Genomic DNA, 12,805 nt, shown 5'->3' on the forward strand with positions numbered 1-12,805 from the left:
ATTAGCAGTCTAAAGGCACTTATATAGTATACCAGCTTGTTAGCTCCTAAGTGGCTTAAAGCTTATCAAGACACATTTCTATTTCTACATAATTGGACCTACATTGGCAAGTTTCCACAGTCTTGTTATGATCAAAAGAATTTTGTGCTCACCTCCCTTGTTTCACTCCCGGATAGCACAGCTGCAAGTTCTTCACTCCCTGTTTTTTCTCAGGCTGATTGTTTACCTTTACACAGGGACTTTCCCACGGAAAGTGTCTCTCACACACACAAGCCTAAAAACTTCCAGCCCGATTGCTTGCACAGTTCTTTTATTGATCCCAAAAATTCTATTTCCCAACAGTCTTCGACTCTAGCAGTATTTATAAGGTTCCCTTGGACGCATATGGACCCTTAGCCCAGGGATCCAGTGCAATGCTGGTGGGAAAACCTGATGTTGCCCATCAAGGAATCTTAGTGCACTCAGGAGTTATTGATGCTGACTTTAAAGGTCAGATTTGCGCTATGGTCTCCACGCAAAAACCCCCTGTAACTATTCCTGAAAAGACCTGCCTTGCTAAATTAGAGCCTTTTAAGTCTTGTGTCACCAGAATAGAGCAACAAACTCATGAAGATAACGGCAGTGGACCTACGGGACTTCCACAGGCCTTCTGGACTGCAGACATCTCTGACCAAAAGCCACAGATGACATGTAACCTGATCCTGCTGAACGCCCGTCTGCTCCGGATTCAGCTTCGAGGTTTGATTGATACAGGTGCTGATGTAACTATCATCTCCTTCTCTGCGTGGCCTCCCTCATGGCCTTTAGCCCCCGTGGGATCGGCCATTGCAGGATTAGGAGGAACCACACAGAGCTATTTAAACGAACGGCCTGTGATGGTGAAAGACTCAGAGGGGCACACAGCTACAATTAGGCCTTATGGTGCTACCACTTCCCATAAACTTTGGGAACGGGATGCATTGGCAGCTTGGGTCGTACGGATTGGGACAAATTTTAGCAGGGGTCACTGTGTGTAAGGGCGCACAGTATCCTACGCTGCCTTTGAGGTGGTTCATTAACACACCAGTCCGAGTCAGACTCTGCTCAGTTAGTTGAATTAAGGGCTGTTACCATGGCTTTTCAGCGATTCTCACAGGAACCTTTGAATTTGGTTACTGACTCTGCTTATGTAGCAGCTATCACCCAAAGCTTAGAATGTTCACTTCTGAAGGAGGTGAACAATGTGGCTCTGTTTCTGCTGTTGCAAACCTTGTGGTCTGCAATTCAGGCTCGAGTGCATCCGTATTACATTCTGCACATTCAAAGCCACACCAATTTACCAGGGTTTCTAACAGAAGGCAATGCCAGGGCTGACAGGCTGGCCAACCCTTCGTGGGTAGGGCCTCAGCCTGACAAAATTGCACAAGCCAAGGCATCGCACGGTTTCTTCCATCAAAGTGCACATACCCTGCAGAAGCAGTTTCATTTAACGCCAACCGAGGTACGCGACATTGTCAGCGCTTGTGCTGACTGTCATGGACTCGCTGTGCCTTTGCCGGTGTAAACCCCAGAAGGCTAAAAGCCTTGCAGATTTGGCAAACGGATGTAACTCACATCCCTGAATTTGGTCGGCTGAAATATGTGCACATGTCTATTGACACTTTTCTCCTCGGCTATGTGGGCTACTGCTCACACTGGAGAGAAGGGCCGTGATGTCATTGCCCATTGGAAATTGGCTTTCTCAGTCCTGGGCGTGCCAGCTTCTGTGAAAACTGATGATGGTCCTGCCTACGCCTTGGAGAAGACGCGGCAGTTTTTACACCTATGGGGTTTAGACCATACCTTTGGTATCCCACATTCTCCTACTGGCCAAGCCATTGTTGAACGCGCTCATGGTACCTTGAAGCGTGTTTTGAGCAAACAGAAAAGGGGAATGCATGGAGAAACCCCACAGAGCCGAGTAGCTTTGTATACAATTGATCACCTTACAGTACCACAAAATTCAAATAATCCTGTTATTCTGAATCATTTTCTCTCATTGCAGTCTGCAGGCAAGAGACAACTGCCCCGGGCAAAAGTCTGGGTATGGAATTTACTCACTAAGCAGTGGGAAGGCCCTCATGAGCTTATCGTTTGGGGTCGTGGGTATGCTTGCGTTTCTACAGATACTGGGGTACGGTGGCTACCTTCAAAATACATTCGCCCTGACCTACAGCACCAGAGGCAGAACAGGCAACCTCCAAATGATGACCAGCACGTCAACCATCCAAATGGCCACCAGAATGTAGATCATCACCCTAATGACTCTTCTGATGATGACCAGGATGTCAACCATCAGGCAGATGGTCCTTCTACGAGCAGAGACTGGGATGGTCCTTCCACAAGCAGAGACTGAACTTTAAATTTCTTGTTATGCAGTCAGATAGTTAAAGCCTTAAGGACATATTTAGAATTAATAACTGATGTAGATTTCTATTTAGGATTAATTGTAGAGTTGTTATCTTATAAAACAAAAAGGGGGAATTGTAGGTACAAAAATGCTGCTAGCAAGGATTTTCTTGTTATTTTTCTCTCTCACAGAAGAGGTAGCAGGGAATGTAAACAACCAAGACACCTGCAACCTTGAAAAGTCTTGTTTATGGTATAGTAGAAAAATATGTTGACAATGGATGTTTTAGGATTTTAGCCAATCACCCCCAAGGGGTGGCTGGTCCTTTGTCCAATTAGACTATGAAGAAAAGAGTCTATAAAAGAGTTTGTAAAATAATTAAATGAATCAATCTTGCTGCGCAATTCCTGCCTGCTGGATCTTCTCCTCCTCCTCCTCCTCCCTATGGCTGTGGGACACGGTGATATACTGTAGGAACCAGGCCTGCGGTAATAATACCTCTTCACAATGGCTGTGGCCTAATTTAAGATTGGCTGCTTAGAAAACAATGACAAGGCTGTCTAACAAACAATGACCATTCAGACCATAAAACAATCAGCTACAAGCAAAAGTATAGTTGCTACATATTATCCACAAGTTCTTCCTTGTATACTCTTAATGTCCCATAACAAGAACATCCTCCCCTCATGTCCAGAACATCTTCTCTTATTAATTATCTTCCTGGCCTTCTTTGTGGGTTTCACTGAAGCTGCAAAATTTCACTGCAATGTTCTCATGGGTAAATTCTGACCGATTTTAGGTCTAACTCTGTGAGGCCTTCAGTCTAGCTGTCAGCCTCATCAGGTCCCCCTCTTTGTTTTTGTATTACAAAGGCAGTGGTTATTGACTTTTGCAGGGCCCTTTGCAAAAAAGACAATAAACATGGCACAATGAGCAGGACACAAAAAATAACCAATAGGATCAGGCATCCAATTTTAAGTAGATTTTTGATCCATCCCACAATTTGCCAATTGCCTAACAAACTACTAAGCCAATCAGATTCTGATTCTTCACTCAATTTTGACACATTAGTTTGCAATTCCTTAATGTGGGCATGAATAGATGTTGAATGATCAGACAAATTCATACAACACATTTCATCAAAATCTTCACATCTATGTCCATGTGCTAGCAACAAAGTATCAATAGCAGCTCTATTTTGCAGTGTAGCGTGCCTTACTGAACCAACATCTGTTAATAATCCGGCTAAAGCAAGCGAAGTGGCATTAGTTTGCCAAGGTAACCAACATCCTAACTTGTTTAACAGTCCCAATGCTTTAGCAGCTGTTACTTGAGGAGAAAGGAAGGAAACAGCCCATCGAGTACCTGATGGCCAAACTTGGTCGTGTCATCACAATCAGGGGCAAACGCATGGATGCTACGTTTTCTCCTCCGTGGTTTATGCTGTAAAATCATAGATGTGTTAGGTGTTGTCAGAGACTGAAATATATTTTATGACTTAAACATTTTCTTAAAAGACTTTTAAAACTGTATTACAAAAGCTGCAGAGAAGACTACCACACCCTGAATGGGGCCCTGAGGCCTGATGCTGCTCGCTGATGAAGATAAGATAAAGTAACAACTCAGGGCTGGGGACATTCACTGAGCATAGGCTTAACACCTCCAAGATGAAGACCACAGCCCCAGGGCTATCAGCTGCCAGGCTCACACAGACCCTCGCACCAAGGGGTGGAAGGAGGAGAGGCTTTGGGTGTCTTGGAAAAGCCTGTGGTCAGAGGCGCAGTGACTGCCCATCCTCCAACCATGCAGAGCCCAGCTGAGGGGTCCTCATGGGGGGGAGCTTATCCACAGCAGAAGGGGGTGACATGGCCTATCACAGGGGCCCCCCTCAAAGGGGTCCCCAGACCTTGCACCAGAGCACCAGAGATGATGCAACAGACCCTCAGTGTTGCAAGGGACAGTGTCAAGCCAGCCTCTGCAAGAGAGGTACGTGGGTGTTCCCACCTGGCCCAAAGTGTATATTAATCCACAGAATTCTGTACTCTTTGGCGTGTGGCGGAGCATGGCTGCCTGTGGTGGCATGTGGTGGCGTGTGGTGTGGTGGTGTGGCGTGGCGTGGCGTGTGGCAGCATGTAGCGGCGTGGCCATGGCGGCGATGGGGGACCCTCACCACCAGCAGACCAGATGGAGGGGAGCAATGAGACACCTTTGGGACCCTCGGAGGGGTGATATGCTTCCACCTAACCCCTATCACCTCTCCCTGTTCCCCCACCCCCCACGCGCACTTCTTTTTTTGTTTCCATTTCTCTTTCTTTTCTCTTCCCTTCTCTTTGCCTCTTATACTATTAAATGAAATACATCCATTTTTTGGCAACAATATCTAACCTCATTTGGTTTTAATCTCATTTCTGGGGATATTTTGAACCTTCTGAGTTCTTTCTGGTTTATGCACGGAGACTTAGCTTGCTTTGCTTTTCTGGGTTTAAACCGAATCTTAACAGGTGTTAACAGTGAGAGTTGTCCTAAGCTGCAAGAACCTCCCTTGATGTGTGATGGAATCACAGCCCATGTTCAGTCTCTGCAAATAAAAAACACCCCTGGTGGCAAAGCTAGAGGAACAGTAGTAGAGTGTGAAATATGTGGTGAAGTATAATTGCACCAGGCACTTTCATTTGCAAATATGGGTTGGTTAGGAGAAACATCCCATACTTTGGACTGATTAGATCCCGAGTAATTAAACTTAACACAAAGGTCCTAAAAGCTCTATTTCTTGCAGCTCAAGAGTTGCACGGGGAAGGTGTGAAACCCATTGATCCCAAGCATCAGCGTGATTGCGTGATTGTAAAAGCTTGCTAACTGTCCTAGGCTTTGGCCAGTCATCTATCGGCAATCCAACAAGGCAGGTAGGAAAAGGATTGTCAGGAGTAGCAGTGGCTAAGCACAGAGTATCTTGCCTCATCGCATTGACTAGGGTAACCCACACATTGGTTCTAGGCTGACTGACAGGCCAAGCAGAAATAGCAGGCACTAAGTTCAGCAAAACTGACAAGTACTATATTGGCACCTGCATTTTTCTGTTATTCATTGCCATTTGCACTCCAGTACATCTCAATGCAAGCCAATACCCCTTGATCACAAGGATATACAGTGCGATATAGTCCTCCTTGGTCACCGGTGCTAGACGCTTTCTCTGGTCAGAGGTAGCTCAAACTATGCTGCCAAGGTCATCCTTGTGTTGCTGTTATCCTCAGGATTTGGTCAAACAGGTGGTGGGATATTCTGCTGCAAATCAGGACCTTGCTGGCACCCACCGCGGTCCAGTATCTGTGGAAACACAAGCGTATCCACATTCCCAAGTGACAAGGGCCCAGGGGCCTTCCCACTCACTGGTAAGCAAATTCCTTACCCATACTTTAGCTCGAGGCAAATGTGTTTCACTGGTGCACTGCAAGGAATAAAAGTGATTTAAAATTGAGGGATTGTTTGAATGAGCCAGTATGGTCAAGTGATTTATGGTATATACAGCTTTCAAAAGTCTGGACTGTGGGGTTTCCCCTTGCATTCTCTCTTTTTGTTTATCTAAAACAGTTTTAAGTGTGTGATGAGCGCGTTCAACGGCAGCCTGACCAGTGGGAGAATGAGGAATACCAAATTTCTGAGAGATGCCTCACAGACGTAAAAAATTCCTAACTTTCTGAGAGGCGTAGGCTGGCCCATTGTCAGTTTTCACACAGGCAGGTATGCCTAAAGCAGCCAAGGCTTGCTGCCAGTGCAAAATTACATCATGGGCCTTTTCTCCAGCATGGGCAGAAGCCCATAGAACAGAAGAAAGGGTGTTAATGGATACATGTACATATTTAAAACGACCAAAATCTGAAATGTGTGTAACAACAGTCTGCCAAAGCTGTAGGGCCAAAAGACCACGGGGATTTACTCCAATAAAGGTCCATTAAAGTTATGACAATCTGGGCAAGCACTAACAATAGCACAAGCTTCTGTAGGTGTTAGCGAAAACTGTTTACACAATGTGCGCGCATTTTGATGAAAAAAGGCATGAGATGTTTTAGCCTGGGCTAGTTTATCTGTCTGAGGAACTGCCCAAACAGGATTAGCTAATGCATCAGCATGAGCATTACCTTCTGCAAGAAATCCTGGTAGGTTTGCATGGCTTTTAATACGCAAAACATAAAAAGGATGCATGCGTTGCAAAACAGCTGTCCATAAAGCCTTTAACAAAAGAAACAAATCAGCATTATTAACTTATTTTAAAAGGGAACAATTTACTCGTTGTACAACATCTGCAACATAAGCTGAGTCAACAATTAGGTTAAAAGGTTCATTAAGATGATGAAAGGACACAGTAAGTGCTTTTAATTCAACCAATTTTACGGATCCAGTACCCTGACCCTGCAAAGTCTGCCATCCCTCCTCATTTTTCCAGGTGACAATTGCTGTTCCTGTTTTTCCTGACCCATCTGTAAATACTGTAGGCCCATCTACAGGAGTACGACTTAATTTAGGTTTTGCTGATAAGGGGGTGGTATTCAGTGATTGTAGTAACTTATGACTGGGAAAATGGTAATCAATTTGTTCTGTGCAGCTCTGCAGCGCGTTCTGCAGTGCAGAACTATTGGCCAAGGACCACTCAAAATAATCTTGCTGAATAGGAATAGTAAATTCAGCAGGATCTTTGGCAGCAATTTGCAGGCATCGGTGTCTACACTTAAAAATTACTTAATTAATAATCAATTCAAAAATTGTAGTGCCTGTTTTTTAGGTTTGTGAGATAAAAACATCCATTCTAGAATATGCAATGGGTCAGGGGACCAATGATCAGACCATTGTGCAATAATACCTGTTGGATGAAATTCTGGAATTACAACAAAAACAGTGATATCAATGTCAGGGTCCACACGGTACACATGGTGATTGGAAATAGTTTGTTGCACTTTATCTAAGGCTTGTTGAGCTTCAGGGGTAATCTGTCTTGGTGAGTTTAAATCTGAATCTCCTGCTAATATATTAAACAAAGGAGAAAGTTGTGCAGTGGTGAGTCTTAAATAGGGATGCAGCCAATTAATGGTTCCTAACAATTTCTGTGCATCATTTAGAGTGTGCACTGAAGTGTCAAATTGGGCAGTTTGAGGGCATATGGTACGTTCAAATATTTTTTATCCCAAATATTTGCAGGGTGCTTCTGTTTGGATTTTTTCAGGTGCAATCTGTAATCCATATTTGTGCAGAGCCTGTAAAAGCTCTGGCTGTATGTTTTGCAAATCCTGTTTGCAAGGAGATGCTATCAATATGTCATCCATATAGGGATAGCAATAACTGTTAGGGAATTGTTCTCTATTAGGCGATAGAGCTTGGGCCACATACATTTGACAAATAGTTGGACTGTTTTTCATACCTTGTGGGAAAACTTTCCATTGATATCATTTTACAGGTGCAGCACTGTTAACAGCTGGTACTGAAAATGCAAATTTTGGTCTATCATCAGGATGTAAGGGAATTGTAAAGAAGCAATCTTCCAAATCAACAACTAAAATGTCCCATGTTGCAGGAATCATAGTAGGAGATGGCATGCCTGGTTGCAGTGCACCCATACTTTCCATGACTGCATTAATGCGTCTCAGATCATGTACCAATCTCCATTTGCCTGATTTCTTTTGAATCACAAATACAGGAGTATTCCAAGGGCTGACAGATCGCTCTATGTGCCCTTGCGATACCTGCTCATCAACTAAATTGTTCGGGGTGGCAAGTTTCTGTTGTGTTAGAGGCCACTGTCCTTGCTGCACGTGATGGTCAGTTAACCATCGTAGAGGTGTTACTGGCTGGCAACCGCCCTTCTGCACAATGACCCCTATTAAAAATTGGTGCCAATTGTAGCTCTCCAAGTGGCTAAAACGTCACATCCCCATAAATTTAGAGGCGCAGCAGTCACATGTGGGCCAACTGTAGCAACCTGGTTGTCTGGACTTTTGATGAGCACAAAATATGTACTTAAATAACTTTGTGTCATTCCCCCAGGACCCACAACTGAATTTTCCACTGCAGTGACAGGCCATGAGTTTGGCCAGTTGTGAAATGAAATCACTGTGTGTAGTGGGTTTGGTTTGTAACCAGGCAGAAATACCAATTTAGTGTAGTGATTTGGTCCAAAATACTAATTACTGTTTACCTTCTGTGAGATAAGAATTAGGAGAAACATAAAGCAGGCACCAAACTTGAAAGAATATAAAGAAGTTTATTAACAGACCTAAAAGAAGGGAAAAAAAAAAATCATACCACACCTTCAGAACACTTCTCCTCCTCCCCACCTTCCTCCCTTCTCCCACTGACAATGTAAAAAGACAACCCTTGAGATGTTCAGTCTGTTTATCACTTCCACAATAACCTTGTTCAGTCCATTTAGGAAGAGGAGTCTCTCTTGTCCATGATATGAAAACATTATCACAATGAGACAGCCACCTGGGTTGGTTCTCTGCTTGCGAGTCCCTTCCCCCCGCCAACTTGCAGCTTTTCCCACAACTGCTTTCGAGGGGCCACTCTTGAATTACTGGGGTAAAATTTTAAGGTTGAGCCGTTCAGAAACAAAAGATCTCTTCACCCATCTCTGGGAGCATTTCATCTCTAAGAACAGAGGCCCTTCTCCTTCCCTGGGAGCAAAGGGTCTTCCTCATCTTCATCTTTAGGACTATCTCTGGGAGCATCTCTAGGAAGTGAGGTTTTCTCCTTTTCCATTTGGAGCAAAAGTCCTCATCTGGTTCATCTCTCCCTGTCCAAACTTCTCATGAAATTACAGCTGCTTCAGCATCTGCCTATCTCAGTGCAGGTGCTTTTGCTCTCAAGCACAAGTTGAATGCTCTACCCCCCATGCCTTCATGAAATTACAACGGGTACTCTGATATATCATAGCTTTACAACAGAATTTCAGCTTTGAGCATCTCCTCTTTCTCTTCCCTCAGATTTTCAGCTCTTCATAGCACTAAAAGGGTTAATCTCACTTAGGCTTCGCAGCTGGAATTTCACTTATCGCTGTTGGTCACATGTTGCTTTGCCAGACAGCGGTGCAGCTTTAGCTGAATCTTGGCCACCCTGGAGAGGGGGAGCTGAGCCACTCCAGCTGCCCACACCAGAGCTGGGGGGGGTGGTTCCATGGGTGCAACAGGGCCCATCGGATCCAGGATGGCCGTGGCCCAGCCCCCACACGGGGCCCACAGCCACCTGTCCCAGCACTGGAAACGAGACAGAGAGACTCTGCCTCTGGGTTTACTACTCTTAAGTGTGTATCACAGAGGCGGTCACAATTTTAAGTGGCTCAAAGAATTGTCCATATTCAAACTGGCCAGCTGATAGGTTCTGTTAGGTCTCAGAGGAAGCTGTAAGCACCCCTTTGCAAGAATACCACTTCCGGGACTATACTTGCTAACCCATGACACTGTGACATCTGCTCCCATATCAATTAACCCTTTGATCTTAACAGTCTGTGGCTATGGCCCCTTCAGTGTTAGCTCGCAAATCAATTGTGGTCTCTGCTCGGAAAGTTGTCGAGTCCAAAAAACCTGAGGAATGCTGGTAGAACCAAAGCCCTGGTCCCCTCTCTCTTTAAGTCCGGTCCTGGGAACACAAGACTTGAAAGGTACAAGTTGAGCAATTCGAGTATGAGCAAGTATGACTGCAGGAGGAGTGGGTGTAGAAACCATTGCACATATTTGTCCTGTAAAGTCTGCATCAATTACTCCTGGATGCACAAAAATCCTTTGCAAAATAACACTTGATCTTCCTATTAGCAAAGCACTTAAGTTTTGCCCTATAGGTCCATGTGCATCCAAAGGCACTTCATGAACTGCAGAAGAGTCTATGATTACTGTGCCAGCGGTGCAACCATCCATCCCTGCTGAGCCTTCTGTTCCACCAGCAAGCTTGTCACATAAACTTGTGCTGGGTGCAGTGGTTCCTGGGGAAGTATTTATGTCTGCATGCGACTTCCCTTCGCGCTCCATTGGTAGTTTCCCTGATTCTTAAGAGGCTGTCCATTGGCGTGGAAATGAGATTTACATTGTTTCATATAATGTCCCAGTTTACCACATTAGTTACACAGAAATGCTCCAGGGTCTTCTTTTTTGTTGTTAATTGCTCCAGAAGACAGAGTTTAGGGAGGGCACTGAGATTTAAAGTGGGCCGGCTGTTCACAGCTATAACAATTATGTGTCATTTTAATAACTGCTGCAACAGCTGTTGTAACAGACTCAGTCAGCATAGCCATTTGATGTTGTGCAGTCCCTATTTTTGCACATGCACTAATCATATCGTTCAATGAGGGCTTTTTCATAGGCAGCAAATCAATAGCTTTCCTGCCTTCCTCATTTGCATTTTTTGTGCCATTTGCAAAATTAAAGTTTCTTTTACATTTACATCTACAATTTGGTTTTCTATCACATCCTGAAGGCAGTCTAAAAAGGCCATAAAAGTCTCATTAGGGTTCTGTTTGATAGTTGTGTATTACTGCAGGCCTGGTTCCTACGGTATGTCACCGTGTCCCGCAGCCATAGGGAGGAGGAGGAGAAGAAGATCCAGCAGGCAGTAATTGTGCAGCAAGATTGATTCATTTAATTATTTTACAAACTCTTTTATAGACTCTTTTCTTCATAGTCTAATTGGACAAAGGACCAGCCACCCCTTGGGGGTGATTGGCTAAAATCCTAAAACATCCATTGTCAACATATTTTTCCACTATACCATAAACAAGACTTTTCAAGGTTGCAGGTGTCTTGGTTGTTTACATTCCCTGCTACCTCTTCTGTGAGAGAGAAAAATCTCTCACGGACTTAGAAAATAGCAAGAAAATCCTTGCTAGCAGCATTTCTGTATCTACAGTTGTGTAGCTTTTACCAGGAGTTGACATACTCACTACCTTAAACAGGACCGGCAAAGCATGGTCACAGGACTGCTCTAGGATCAAAGGATGCAAGCAAGCCTGCAGCTGAGGCTTGTCTAATACTGTCCCTGCTCGGCTCTGTGGGGTCCCATGTGCACCCACAGAAGCACGGGTGGGTTCAGTAATATAGTCGGTAGCAAAGAATCAAGAAGGGTATTTGGGTGCGTTCCAGCAGGAACATTTATTGCTTCTACACTGTCAAAGTTTGCAGAGGCAAATACAAACATGATCCCAAAACTCAGTTTTATCTGGGGGTGGGGAAAAGGCGGAACTAGGGAATGGGGACCAATGGGGAAGCTCCGAGGGAGTGAAAAGGGGTAGAGGCTAACAGCCAACCAGGGAATTCAAACTGGGATAGATTAACATAACAGCACAATGCATCCTGGGAGAAGTCTTTTTGGTCACTGTAACAAGAAGTGGTTCTTGTGGTACTAGGGACTTGTCTTACTGGAAACTCTCTGTCCTTTGTAATGTATGTTCACCAGCCACCACACTCATCCACAGGGTGCGATCCCATTAATTGGGGTAAACCTGCACCAAATCGAGGATCAGCTACAGGCAATCGCATATTATTTAAAGCAGTCTTGTCACAAAAAGTGGTCCACTCATTCTCAAACACTGTATACTGAACTGGTGTGCAGAGCAATTTAGCAATCTGCTTTAAATCAAAAGGAGTTAACTCTTCACTTGTTCCAAATGTCAGCATTTTTGTCACAGCAGGGGACCCCAAACCATAATTAGTAGCAAGGTGGCGTAGCTTGGATAGTACCTGCCAGTTAAATGGAACATGCTGATCAGGCGCCTGGACTCTGCCTCTAACAATGGGGAAGGCAGAGACTACAGGGTCTTGCAGTTCCCCTGAGTCTGGTAATTGCCGAATAACCGTGAGTCGTTCTGCTGCCTCATAATCTTTATCAGATAAAGCTTCGAGTCTAATCTAAAAGCTGCAGGATCCTGCATGCCCCAAGTTTTAGTTACGGGTTGCAAAGTTAAAGTATCTCTATAAAGCAAGCTATCATTTTGAACCCCTGGCACAGATTCTTTTGCACCTTGTACAAAAGGATTAATAGTAGCAGACAGTGGGGGTGTAGCAGCAGGCAGCAGGGGTGCTGAGGGTGCAATTTCATTCCTACCCTTTCCATCATTGTCACCCCTGCTGGCTGGTGGTAAAGGTAGATCAAAGGGGTTCATGGGGACAGGAGGGGGCGAAGCAGAGCAAGAAGCAGGATTGGAAAGAGGAGGAAGCAAAGCCCTCCACGGCTTGGGTATTGGAAACAATACAGGTTTTGCTGTGCCAGCCTGTGCCCCGCCAACCCCTTCCACTGCAATGTTCCCAGTTCCGCCAGCATTATCTGTCTCTGTTCTCTCTGCTGTGCCAGCTGCTGCAGCATCTTGTTCTTTTCTCAGTTCTTTCAAAGTGTCTAAAACTAACCTCCATGTCATCATAAATTCTTCAAAAGCATCATCTCCATGAGAAGCAAGGTCAAAAATAT

The sequence above is a fragment of the Aphelocoma coerulescens genome, chromosome 8 (genome assembly GCF_041296385.1).
Source record: "Aphelocoma coerulescens isolate FSJ_1873_10779 chromosome 8, UR_Acoe_1.0, whole genome shotgun sequence".
In the NCBI taxonomy this organism is placed as follows: Eukaryota; Metazoa; Chordata; class Aves; order Passeriformes; family Corvidae; genus Aphelocoma; species Aphelocoma coerulescens.